Source organism: Blennius ocellaris (genome assembly GCF_963422515.1).
Source record: "Blennius ocellaris genome assembly, chromosome: 5".
NCBI lineage: Eukaryota > Metazoa > Chordata > Actinopteri > Blenniiformes > Blenniidae > Blennius > Blennius ocellaris.
This window is the reverse complement of record NC_137654.1, coordinates 6,160,649-6,173,872: the sequence shown is the minus strand read 5'-3', so window position 1 is coordinate 6,173,872 and position 13,224 is coordinate 6,160,649.

Genomic DNA, 13,224 nt, shown 5'->3' with positions numbered 1-13,224 from the left:
AACTACGTGTTTAGAAATGATGATTTATCAGGCGGCGTCCAAGACTGAAGATCTGTCTTGTGTTGAGATCTGCAAATGCCTCAATAGGTGTGTTTTACCAAGTTTTTCAGACAATGTTCACACCCTGCTTCTTTTACACTGTACAGGTACTTTGATCAGGTACGTGTTTTAATGAATGAACATTGCGTGTGTGTGTGTGTGTGTGTGTGTGTGTGTGTGTGTGTGTGTGTGTGTGTGTGTGTGTGTGTGTGTGTGTGTGTGTGTGTGTGTGTGTGTGTGTGTGTGTGTGTGTGTGTGTGTGTGTGTGTGTGTGTGTGTGTGTGTGTTTTATGCAGTTTGCGTCCATAAACTTGCATTATCTATCTACATTGTTTCTCTGTCTCTCTTATCAGCAGCCTTTTCGTCCCTGATGACTGGTTTCCTCCTTCTTCTTCACCTCCGTGAAGTTGCACTACCGCCACCTGCTGGTTCCAGCTCGCCCATACCTTTCCCACCGCTCAAAAAAAAAAAAAAGGTGGGGGGAGAAAAAAGCTAATCGTTAACTGTTTCGACTCTCCAGTTTTCCCAAAGCAACATGAGTTTGTGCAGGAGGAGTTTTCCCCCTGACCAGCAGGGTGGCGAGCAGAACAAGAGCCACCTCCACATCCCAGCTATTCTTTTTTTAAATAAACAGTATGATTTAACAGTGGCTGTGAAGATTTAATGCCTCTATGATAATTCAAACTCATTTGACACTGCTGTGAATTGTATAAAGGAGCATCCCCATGGGCCAAGAGTTGTTATTATTGGAACTTGCTAAATCTTCCTGTCTTGTTCTTTTTGGAAATGTATGAAAATGTGAAGAAAAATATATTTAAATGTTTCTTTGCTGTTGCCTCACTACGAGCTGAGCGTCATAAGCAGTAGTTTTCTAAGGGTTTATTGTAAAAATGTGGTTTGATTTGCGAGGCCGTCTGGCTGCTTTCATCTCTCTGACCTGGCAACCTGGACCTTTTCCCATCTGGGAACAGGACAAGCACGTTTTGGACAGAATCTATTGTTTTGTAAGTCCAGGACTTGGGGGCAGAACCGAGAAAGCGTTTCTCACTTTGTATGCCACGTCTACCAGGTTTAAAATGCAGTTTGAATAAAACAAATGAAAGACAAAACATGAAATGGGTACTTTTTGCAGATGATTCAACTATTATAATGTCCGGGGAGAATTTGGAGCAACTTTTGAAAGAAATGACATGCAAACAAATTTCATGCAAACAAATTATCACTTCATCTACAAAAGACAAAATTCATGTCCTTTGGAAACCAAAAAAATAATACAACAGTTCAAATACCCATTGATGATATATAACTTGAAAGGGTCCATCAAAATGTGTTTTTGGGAGTAATGCTTGATGAGAAAATGTCCTGGAAAGCCCACATTAGGTCTCTGAGGATAATCACTACACCGCTGGGGTCTTGATTGTCTCTGCTATCATTTGTCTACAAGTCTTTGAAAGAGAGCTCAGATTTTGTTGTTGCATTTTAATATCTATACCAAAGGCACATTATTTAAGTCCAGTGATTGTTTAGTTATTTTCATACCCTTGGTTTGTCACAGAGATACTCGTTTTCACATTTTAAGCATTTCTCATTGGCTATCAAGATGTATTATTTCATAATATAACAATGTATCTATCCATACAGAGATGGTTTACTTTGAATATATTGAAATTATAATATCTATGAGTATTATTTAAGTATCTTTAGCGTTAGGGTGAGATCCCATAGATGCACATTTTGTAATAATATTAATAATAATAAAATAACACATTTTATTTGAAGGCACCTTTTTTGGCACTCAAGGACACCATCCAATCAAACATTTACAATTTAAAACGGCAAAAGAAAAGCAAGACAGGATTTGTGTATTTACTTTTAAAATAAATGGAATGATGATTATTATAATTATAATAATATGAATAACATAATGAATAGCTCGTATAAATTAACTGCCATTGTTTTCGAAACGCTTTATAAATAAAGCTGGATTGTTTACGTGAGTAATTTGCAGCTATCGCGAGATTCTGCGTGACTGGAGGAAATCCATCATGGCGGCGCCCTGAGGCTTCAACACAAACAGAAGTCACAAGCAGACTGATGAGCTTTATTTTAAATAGTCGAGGTACACCTCGACCACAAACGAAGCTTTACGTCATAACACAGCAAAAGAAAGGCACACTCGTGTGATTATATTGTTCAGTTGTTCCCCATGGAAAGCCTCCATTCGAGGCTGAATCCACGGACATGAGCGACTCGTTGACAGCAGCGGAATCCGAGGTCAGTGTCTCGTCACCATCCACAGTATGCTCATTGTCAACGGTGACAAAACGATCCGAATCTCACCATAGAAATCAGTCGTGCAGTTAAATTTGACAAATGAAACATCGGAATTTTGTCCATTGAAATGACGCACAGAATCGTCATAGGAGTGGATTAGATACGTTTTAATTCTTCCAACCTCTTAGCAGGGATTTAATCAGATACAGGATGAATGTATGTCTATTTATAAGTATGTGTGTCATCTCATAGACTGAATTTAAAAAAATAAATAAAATATACATCTATTTCTATTGTCAATAGGGAGTTTATATATTAAAATATATGTTTGTCTATGTGTTCATGGAATGTATAGTTGTAGTTACGTGTACATATGTAATTTCACACATGCTTGAAATGTCAAATGCCTGGATTGAATTCATTTAGGATAATAATAATACATGTTTCTGATGGTATTTCTAAAATAACATGAAGAACTTGTTGTGTCTCTTTGGCCCCAGTCGTCCCAAAGCAACATGTTTTCCAGCACGACGGGAAACTGGAGACTGGAAACGGGTGGAACAGAGATTATTCTGAAGAAGGAAGCGCAACCTCTTCAATCCACAGAAGAAAATGAAGATTTCGAAGTTAAAGTGGAAGAGGAGGCCCGAGAATATCTGCGGATCATTGAGATCGATGAACCTCAACAAATCAAGGATGAACCGTACTTTCCAGAATTTAGAGAGGAAAATGAAGCTTCAGAATGGCAACAGGTTAAAGAAGAAGAGGAGGAACCGGACTCTGTGCAGGTTAAAGGAGAGCAGGACGACTCAGAGCGTGTACAAGTCAAAGAGGAAAACTGTGAACCCGAACCTGAAGAGATTAAAGAGGAGCAGGACGAACCAGAGGAGTCACACGTTAATGAGGAGCTCTGCCACAAATATCACAGTCATGAAATCGGCGAGTCTCACTTGTCAGACAACAACTGTGCTCCACGTGAAAAGTCTGTAACTTGTGACGTCTGTGGAGAATCTTTCTGGGATGAAATGGACTTGAACACTCATTACAGAATCCACACGAATAAGAGGCTATATTCTTGCGAAATATGTGGTAAAGACTTTAATCGCAGTAGTTATTTGTTAACGCACATGAGAATTCATACGGGTGAGAAACCATTTTCGTGCAAAATGTGTGGGAAAAGTTTCAGTCAGAGTAATCATTTGCCCATCCACATGCGAATTCACGACGGTGAGAAGCCGTACTCCTGTGAAACGTGCGGGAAAACCTTTCGTCAGAGAAGTAATTTGATCACGCACACGAGGATTCACACAAGCGAGAAGCCATATTTTTGTCAAATTTGCGGGAAAAGCTTCAGTCATAGCGGCCATTTGACCATCCACAGCAGAATTCACACGGGTGAGAAGCCGTATTCGTGTGAAATCTGCGGGAAATGTTTCAGCCGAAGTTACTCTTTCACAGTCCACACAAGAATTCACACTGGTGAGAGGCCATATTTTTGTGAAACCTGTGGTAAAAGTTTTAACCTCAGTAGTAGTTTGTCAAAGCACATGAGGATTCACACGGGTGAGAGGCCCTACTCTTGTGAAACCTGCGGGAAGAGTTTCACTCGCAGTAGTAATTTGACTCTCCACATGAGAATTCACAAAGGTGAGAAGCCGTACTCTTGCGAAACTTGCGGGAAATGCTTTCGTCAAAAAGGGACTTTAACTAGTCACATGAAAACTCACTCAGGTGAGAAATGATAGTAAATAACGAACCCTCATGTGACTTGTGGTGTAATGCATTCAGCTCAGAACTGGGAAATTTGTGTTTGTAGTTGAAGAGCAGGAGTCGTAAAAGAAGCTCCTGTTCTCTCTTTAAGGTCAGAATTGTGATGTGACACCATGTGGGACCATCCTGGGAACCTTGAGTCTGAGTTTTGAAATGTTGGCGCACAACGCGACACGTGTACAAAACAAGGTCTTCGCAAGAAGTAGGTAGGAAGTTTCATTGTTCTTGTGGATGAACAATGAAACTTTGTTTCGGAAAGATTCACTTTCCTGGACATTTGCCTACTTTTTGCTTTCAGGCTGTAGCTCCCAGACTATGGAAGGACTTGCCCCCGTCCCTCCGCATGCTCCACTCTACAAACTCCTTTAAAAAGCAAATAAAGAAGTTTTATATTTAGGTTGCTTCCACTTTTTTTTTATTTAACTTAATTATTCTTATGTTGTTTAAGTGCTCACATATTACGTACAGCACTTTGTAATATTTTTTTTTAATTATCTGTGAAAAGCACTTTATAAATAAACCTTATTTACTTACTTTGCGGACCTGTGATGTTGTGAAGGGCGGAAATGTAACAGCCCAGTTTATCTTCACAAATGATCACAATTATGTAATTCTAAGACGGCCATTGTGAGCCTTGGAAAAACAGTGTTGATCCTGCTAATGGCTCAATTAAGTTACTGATTCCAATTTATTTTAATGCATGATGTGGTTTCCTGCATTGTTATTATTATTATTATTATTATTATTATTTTGTCATGTGATATTTCCAAAAATAAATAATGTAAATAATTTTGTATGTAATGTAAATACTAACATTCATAGACAAGTTTTGACTTGACATGTTGAATATGAATAAATATTCTCCGTCGGTAACAATTCCTTATTACACATCGTGTCCCATGTATATTTTGAAATGTTTCTACACATTACATGTACACGTTTGCATTTATTTTTAACTGCAGGTCTTGCATTAGAAGTCACATTTCATTTTGGACAAAAAAAATGTAGTTGATATTTATATATTTCTTTCTGACTGACATTGATGTTATAATCTGGGTGATACGACCCGTTCCTGTGGGAAAATGTACGCTTTCCAAATTAAAAAAGCCAAACTTCAAAGAAAATCGGAAGCAAGATTTGTGTTTGTCCTTGTTTTGTAATTATTTAAAATTATTATTATGTATACCGTTATGATGCTCATCTTTTATAAAGCGCCGTAGTCCTTTGTGGTTTTATTTATTTAATTAAATAAAGTTTGATTGAATTATTGAAGTCTATCCACAGAAACGTCAAAACTTCAGCTCTCATTTACCGTGAGATTCTATGTGAGTTGGTGAGATTCAACATGGCGCGAAAATGATCTAAACAAACAAGACGACTGAGTAAAGTGTGAAAAATCCACAAATCTTTAAATAATCATACTGGATGAAAGAACACACTGACAAGGTTCCGCTATGACCGAGTGCAGCCACTTTATGACCGACTTCATGACGAACACCCAGAAATCAAGATCGTCAACATGCGTGGGCTCGGTTGGTCGAGTGGTTGTATCCCAGTTGGAAGGTTGCAGGTTTGATTCCCATCTCTGTCTGCCCACATGCCTCAGGCCCGTTAAATAAAAAAGGAGTGTGTTTACACTGAAGCAGCGGATACAGACAACGATGTAGTTAGTCTGCCAGGCCATGGGAGGGCGCTGTTGCTTGATTTATAATGAAACCACACAGGCGTGTGCAGAGAAGAAAACGCTATAAACATGAAGAAAATGGAGAAAACCCGATATCCGTATGGACTGATGAAGCATCAGATGCTATCAGGGGAGAGTTTCAACTATTAAACTACTGACATGGACGATAAAACACGAATACTGACCGTGAGTCACACCACTGTGGGGCCGCCATGTTTGTTTACAAGGGATGGAAGGGGGAGGGGGAGAGATACACACGTGCAGTAACAGGCTAAATATCCTCCATCAGTCTCTGCAGGAAGGATGAGCAATGGTGAAAGAATCTTTCCACCTTGGGAGCCAGATTAAAAACTTTGCGGATCAAACACTGAACCTCAAACTGTCCAGCAAAACTTTTATTATAAATGATCTTATTTTAGATAATAAACTCCGCTGCCTATTTTTAACAGAAACTTGACTCGGCACTGATGCTCCAGCTGTTCTCACAGAGGCTCCCCACTAAATTTTTACTTTCTATTTCCAGTGAGGGGGGTTGGTGGAAGCTTCCAGAAGTTCATAAAAACGGAGCATACAGAGTAAATACACTGCCCTAGACAGAGTGACAGAGTTAGAAGCCAACCTAAAAAAATGGGTTTTCAGCTTTGATTTAAAAATGCCGAGATCAGTAGTGGTGCGAATGTCGGGGGGGCAGCTTGTTCCACAGTCTGGGAGCAGCAACAGCAAAAGAGCGTCGCCCCACTGTTTATATCTCCACCTTGGAATGTCTAAAAGAAGCTGAGCTGAAGAACCAGGGCCCTGCCAGGGCCACGTATAGATAAAATATCAGACAAGTAAGAGGGACCCAGGCCATTGATAGCATTAAAAACAAACAATAGAAGTTTAAAATCAATCCTGAAATGAACTGGAAGCCAGTAGAGAGTTCATAGTGATGTTTTCAATGTCAGTGCTTTGACATGGCAAACATGTGACTTTATGTCAGGTTGAGGTGTGTTATGCAGAAAACTGTGCTCAGTGCATTGAAAAAGTGAGATTTTGCTCTGTATAAATAATTGTGCTATGCATGTCACTTTAGTGTGTGAGCAGTGGGAGGGGATGCACACTTCCCGAACAAGTATTTGTGGTCCGAGATTAGTTAAGTGGCAAAATGCAGATGAAGAATAAACGAGATCCTGGGAATAGTACGAGAACTAGTCTGTTCTAAACCGGCCTGCTCCTCAACCAAAGCTATTTACATACATGTGTTCATACTCCCAACAGCCTCTTCATGTATTTTGGATTGGGTGAGATATTCCATGTCCCCTGATATTTATCCAATAGGCCAACAAGATGTTCAATCTCCTTCGTCTTAAGGTTGCTCACTCATGTCAACTTGTATTGCTGCAACTCACATGGGGGACTTTTTAAAACTTTATTAACTGAAAAAGACAGAAATAACAAGTGGCTCTTAAAATAAAAGCACAACGTGAGATGATTCATACAAATAAAGAATGATGGATGGATGGAGGATGGATACTTTATCAGTCCTATGGGGACTCGACATTAACTTAAAGGTTCATATAAACTCCCTGAACATGTTTTAGGAAGTTTATATGAACCTTTAAGTTCTAATGTGATCAATAAAAGAATAATTATATTGAACCAGAGGTTTACATTTCCAGAAATAAATGCAGGTGTGACTGCTCAAGGCTCATGCAAGCTAATCTCCTTTGATCTCCATGGCAACAGATGCATCTGGAGACATCCATGGCAACACATGCACCTTGCTCTGAGGCTTCATTCAGCAAAAACTTGCTCCTGCTGCTCTCAGTTTCATTTGGCTCTTGTTTAGCGGTTCCAAAGGTTCCAAAGGTTCTAAAGGTTTCTGAGCCACAGAACACGGAGAACATCATGCACTGTCTTCGGAGTCTGAACTGTGTGGAGGACGACTTGATGCCAGGGAGCTGCTCCTGTAAGTACCCACTTTGTTTCCACTAATTCTTCTAGTGCTGCAAACAATTATTTTAATAATTTATTAATCCATTAGTTCAATAATGGATTAATCCGTCAATAATGTTTTCGATGAATCAATGAATCCGTTAAAAAAACAAACATTTCATATTGTAGGACCAGTTGATATTGAACGAACCAAATATCAAATATGATTATTAAGCACATAACTGAACCAATACAAAGATGTAGACAATATATCTACACATATACACGTGAATATAAGATGTATACAAGATAATTGTTAAATATGATTTAATGTCTGCTTTGCACTGCTTGTTTTGTTTTGTTTCCCGCATCTGAGCTGCTCCGGCGGCTAGCCAGTTAGCGTCTAGCCAGTTAGCGGATAGCCAGCTAGCGGGTGTGTGTGTGTGTGTGTGTGTGTTTCACTGTAACACTTGTTGGAGGGTGTTAAACCATCAGGCCAGATCGGCCGCCAGGCTTCAGTCCATCAGCTCCATCGTCTCAACTCCAGTGTTTTGTGTCCCACAGCTGAAGGGACGGTCATGGAGGAACCCCAGTGGTCGGACGCTGAGGAGGTCAGGAGCGTTGGGCTTCTGTCTGAGGTCAGGGCGCATCACTTCCTATCTGTGTGTGTTTCACACAAGATTGAAACTTAATGTGAATAAAGTTTTTTTTTACTCTTTCTGACAGGACTCTGGCATTACCAACGAGGACGCCGTCCCCCAGATCCTCCCGGCTGACAGTGGCTCAGCGGCAGAGGCCCTGCAGCCCGCCGACACTGACGCTCCCACAAAGCGTCGTCGGGTCAGCACGTCCGAGGATGAGGACGAGCCAGGTAAATACCTGGAGCAGCTTTTTTTCTTTTATTCCCACTGAGTTTCTGGTGAAACGACGTCAGTAGCTGGTGGAGTTTTTGAGAAAGTTCTGTCTCTCTGTCTCTCAGCGTTGAAGCGGTCTTACTGGGACAGTGGCGACAGCTCCGGCGGTCCAGACCAAAGAATCCGCGAGCTGAAGGAGGCCCTGTTCGGCAGCGACAGCGAGTCTGAGGACGAGGAGGAGGCAGAGGTCACGGTAAAGTAACATTTAAAAGAAAAACTTTTAAATATTCTTCAGTTGAAGATTCTTCTGTGTTTTCCGGTTGTATCTGCATCCCCTGGTTGCCATGGAGACTGACGCTGTTTGAACTGTGCAGGTTTTCAACCAGAAGGACCTGGAGGGGGACAAGCGGGCGAAGCGTCGGCGCCAGAAGTCGGTTGGCTCCAAATCTGGCTCTGATGAAGACGTGGACTGCGACAGGCAGGGGTGCGTTCACATGGTTCCCCTCGCCTGACTCCGCCCCCTGACTCGTCTTCCTGCTGACTGTTTTTGTTGTGTTTTTTTCCCATCAGCAGCAGCTTCGTGTCAGACTTTGACCTGATGCTCGCCCAAAAGCAGTAGTGGTGTAGTTGACTGGTGTGTGTGACGTGTTCCAGAAGAGTGGTCGGCGTCAGTCTTTGGCGTCATGACGAGCTTCAGACAAATGACGAGGGAGGAGCGTCAGCAGAGGGACTTGGTCCGGCAGACGCCTCAGAGACAGTGGCTCAGCTAGGACCGGGGGGATTCTAACCTGCTGTGATGTCATAACAGCATGTGGCTCATCAGCCAATCACAGGCCACCAATCATTTGACCTTCTGAAACTAACTGTGTGTGTGTGCAGCTCAGGGGTTCAGAAGATGGCGATGCGCCAATATGCGTCCATCTGCCGTCGGACAAGGCCTCAAAATGTTTTCATGTCAAGCTTTTATCTCCAGATTTATTCTGTTAGCTCGTGGCTGTGCTAGCAGCTCTCAGGTGTTTGAATGTGGGTTTTGTTGGTTGTTTGTTGTCTGTGGCGAGCTCCCGTAGCACCTGTACAGGAAACAGGCAGCATGAAGCACCACAAAGTTTTCTTCATCAAAGCTGAAAGTCCAACCACCTCGCTCCTCTTTCCAGCAGTGTGTGAGCATTCCCACAGTCGCTAACTCCACAGTCCTTTTAGCAGAAAACAGGAAGTGATGCGTGTCGCTCAATAGCCAATTGAAAGCAGGATGACGGCGACGTTGTCGGCGCACCGCCTCGCTGGCCAGCCACTGACAGGCGGGATCAAACCGCTGCTCCTCACCCTACGTCTGCTCCTCCTGACGGGACGGAGAGGAGGACCAATCAGAACGGAGCTGCTGGCGTCACTGGTCAGAGGAAGTGTGTGTGTCACCTGAAGGATGGCCAGAGGAGACTGGACGCTTCCTCAGCTGAGAAGACATGGAGAGAGAGCGCTTCACACACACACACACACACACACACACACACACACACACACACACACACACACACACACACACACACACACACACACACACACACACACACACACACACACACACACACACACACACACACACACGTTCTGGTCAGACCTCATTACATCCTCTCTAACACTCACTGGTCAGACACTGAATCACACAGTAAAGTCATTTAATGTCAGTGTAACAGGCCCCATAGATGGAGTCTGTTTAACATTAATTATTCCTGTAGAATCAGGAAAAGAGTGTGAGACGGACGACACGTTGTGTTTCCTTCCCTCCTTCTGCCAGTCTGCTTTATTTCTTTTACATATCAATGTATTTCTGTTAAACATGCAACACATATTTATTATTGCTTCTGTCAACCAATTCCAACTGCTTATCTCAGATCAAACTGAATAAGATTCACACATCTTTCTTTATATCCAAAGCTTTACGATGATATAAACAAACTCTTTAACATCTGTTAAACTGAAATAATGATGAAACCCATAAAAACGCTGGCAATGCTGGTAAAGTTAAACAATGAACACTTTGAACACACAATTATTACACAATAACATATACACATGACAAACTGTGAACTTTACATGTATCTAGGGATGTCAAGGAAGGCTATAAAGTTAACAAAGTAAAATGGATTAAACAGAAACAAGGCCCAGCAGTCATATTGGGCTGAACGTGGCCTGCTAGGCTAATGCTCATTAGCATGTAGCAGCACGGACATTCCGGTCAACAAAACACACATTCTCGCACCACAACTACTCTAATTTCAACATTTATCACGACACAACAAAGTATAAAAGTTGGTTGAGCATCATTTGTACTTCAGGATGTAGACTAACCTGTAGAACGTTGCGTTTCCTTCCCGCTTCTGCCAGTCTGAAGAAAGGTCATTAAAGTCAATCTGCTGTCCCCAGGAGCCCCCTGCTGGCAGCATTTGGGATTGCATCCAAAACAAACTTTACAGATACATTCTATTAAAAATGCTCCCATTTACAGGTTTATATACGGTTTCTAAAACAATATGAACAAGTTCAATAACACAAATGGGATCACACATTTCTTTGTGTCACATCTGTCACTGACTGGATTATTATTATTCTTTAACTTAATAAAATTAAATTGTGGCTGGCCTCTGTGGGTGAACGTGACGGTGACGTCAGCTGAGGAGGCGTTCCCTCGGCTGCTCATGGACTCACCTGGCTGCAGTGGGAGTCCGTCCAGCAGGACCAGGAGCTGATGGACACTCTCCTGCTGGTGTGTGTGTGTGTGTGTGTGTGTGTGTGTGTGTGTGTGTGTGTGTGTGTGTGTGTGTGTGTGTGTGTGTGTGTGTGTGTGTGTGTGTGTGTGTGTGTGTGTGTGTGTGTGTGTGTGTGTGTAGATAGCCCAGGAAACTCACACTAATAGTTGGCCAACTCTGAGAAACAAAGGTGCCATATTTCACCTTTGTACACTCCAAGTGAGTCGTCGTCTCAGGACAAAGTTCGGAGCAGAAACCTGCTCTAAAGCCTCAATTCCTGCTTCCTCCTGTTTTGTCCTTTTTGAATACAGAACAAAACTTATTGTACATAAAACTTTACCTACAGGAAGCTCGCCACCAGGGGGCAGCAATCATAAAACAATAAAATAACTGCAGTAATAGCATATTACATGTTGTAAAATACACAAACCCTTATTCTAGAAATGCTTGGTGACAAGAAAGAGTCCAGGCTGGTGTAAATTCAGTCAGGATGTGATGTGCCAGAAAAAAACAGGACAAATCCACTCCAATGGTGTATGTATGGTCCGTGTACCTTCCGGCCATTCGATTTTCGTTTTGATGTCAGAGAACGAAAAACCGGAAACCATCCAATTTTGGTTTTTCGATTTGATATTGGGAAACGGAAAACGAGCCGTCTCCCGTTTTTCGTTTTTAAATTGAAAATTGAAAAACGAGATATGCGTTTCTGAAACAAAAATCGGGAAATAAAATCCGACCGTAAGGTACACGGACCATCGAACCTGCGACCTTGACTTCATTAGTACCACGCTCTAACCAACTGAGCTACACGGCCATTTTTCAGGTGTGTAAAAAAAAAAGCGTTTTTCTTTTCTTCGGTCTCAGACAGGCATTGGTGGGTTGTTTATATTACAAGTTGTATTGATGTTGTAGTAAAGTTCCATCGAGATATGCTAAAGAAGGGATTTTTCGGTGTGGCTTGATTCTTTAATGCAGTGTTTTTCAACCTTTTTGAGCCAAGGCACACTTTTTTCTTTGGAAAAATCTGGAGGCACACCACCACCCGAAAATATTAAAATGTTAAACTCTGTAGTCTCTATTAACAATATAAAGTCATTCTCATCAAAGTTTCATCAACATGAATCAAATAAATACAGAACAAAGGTATTTCCCAATTTCTTTTTTAATAGTGACTCCCTCAGTGTGAAACCTGGACCTGATGGATGAAGAGCTGAGATCCTGGTTCACATTCTTCCTTTTCAAAAACTTCTCCATCACTGTCACTGACACAGTACTTTGACACAAGATGGTAGCAGGAGGTGGAGATTAACCAGATGCCAGACATCAGAATTCCTTCAAACAGACTGAGTAGCATATCAGGATTGTTTCCTATCACTGAAGTGGAATGACCCCGGGACAACTAGGACATTTTGAGTTATAGTGTTTCAAAATCAGGGAATGTTTGGTTATATTAAAATTTTTAAAGGTATTTTATTTTGAAATGCAACATCATATTATCAAAAATGGACGTAAAAATTAAGTTTGACTTAATATCACATTGAAAATTGAAAAGAATAGTTGATATTCCACACAAACTTTAATTAAATTAATCTTTTGTCCCACTACATTTCTCATTCGGCTGGACATTATTTATTTAATTACTTACATTTGGCTTTGCTCTGCTCTATGTTTTGTGTGCTTCTATTTCAATGTATTTAATTTTGTTGTTATAGATTTGAATAATCAAATTTGTGTCCACGTCTGAAATAAGCCTTCATTCTATACAAAAAAATTATAAATCAATTCAGAACCTTTTATAAGTACTTTTTAGCTTGAATAAATCATTCTTTATAGAAATTGACAACCATTCCAGGCAGAGGTGATTGGAGCTTTTATTTTGAAATCAGTTTGCGGAAATAGTACACTGCATCGTTCGAATTGACAGAAGCCGACAGCCGCACGGCGG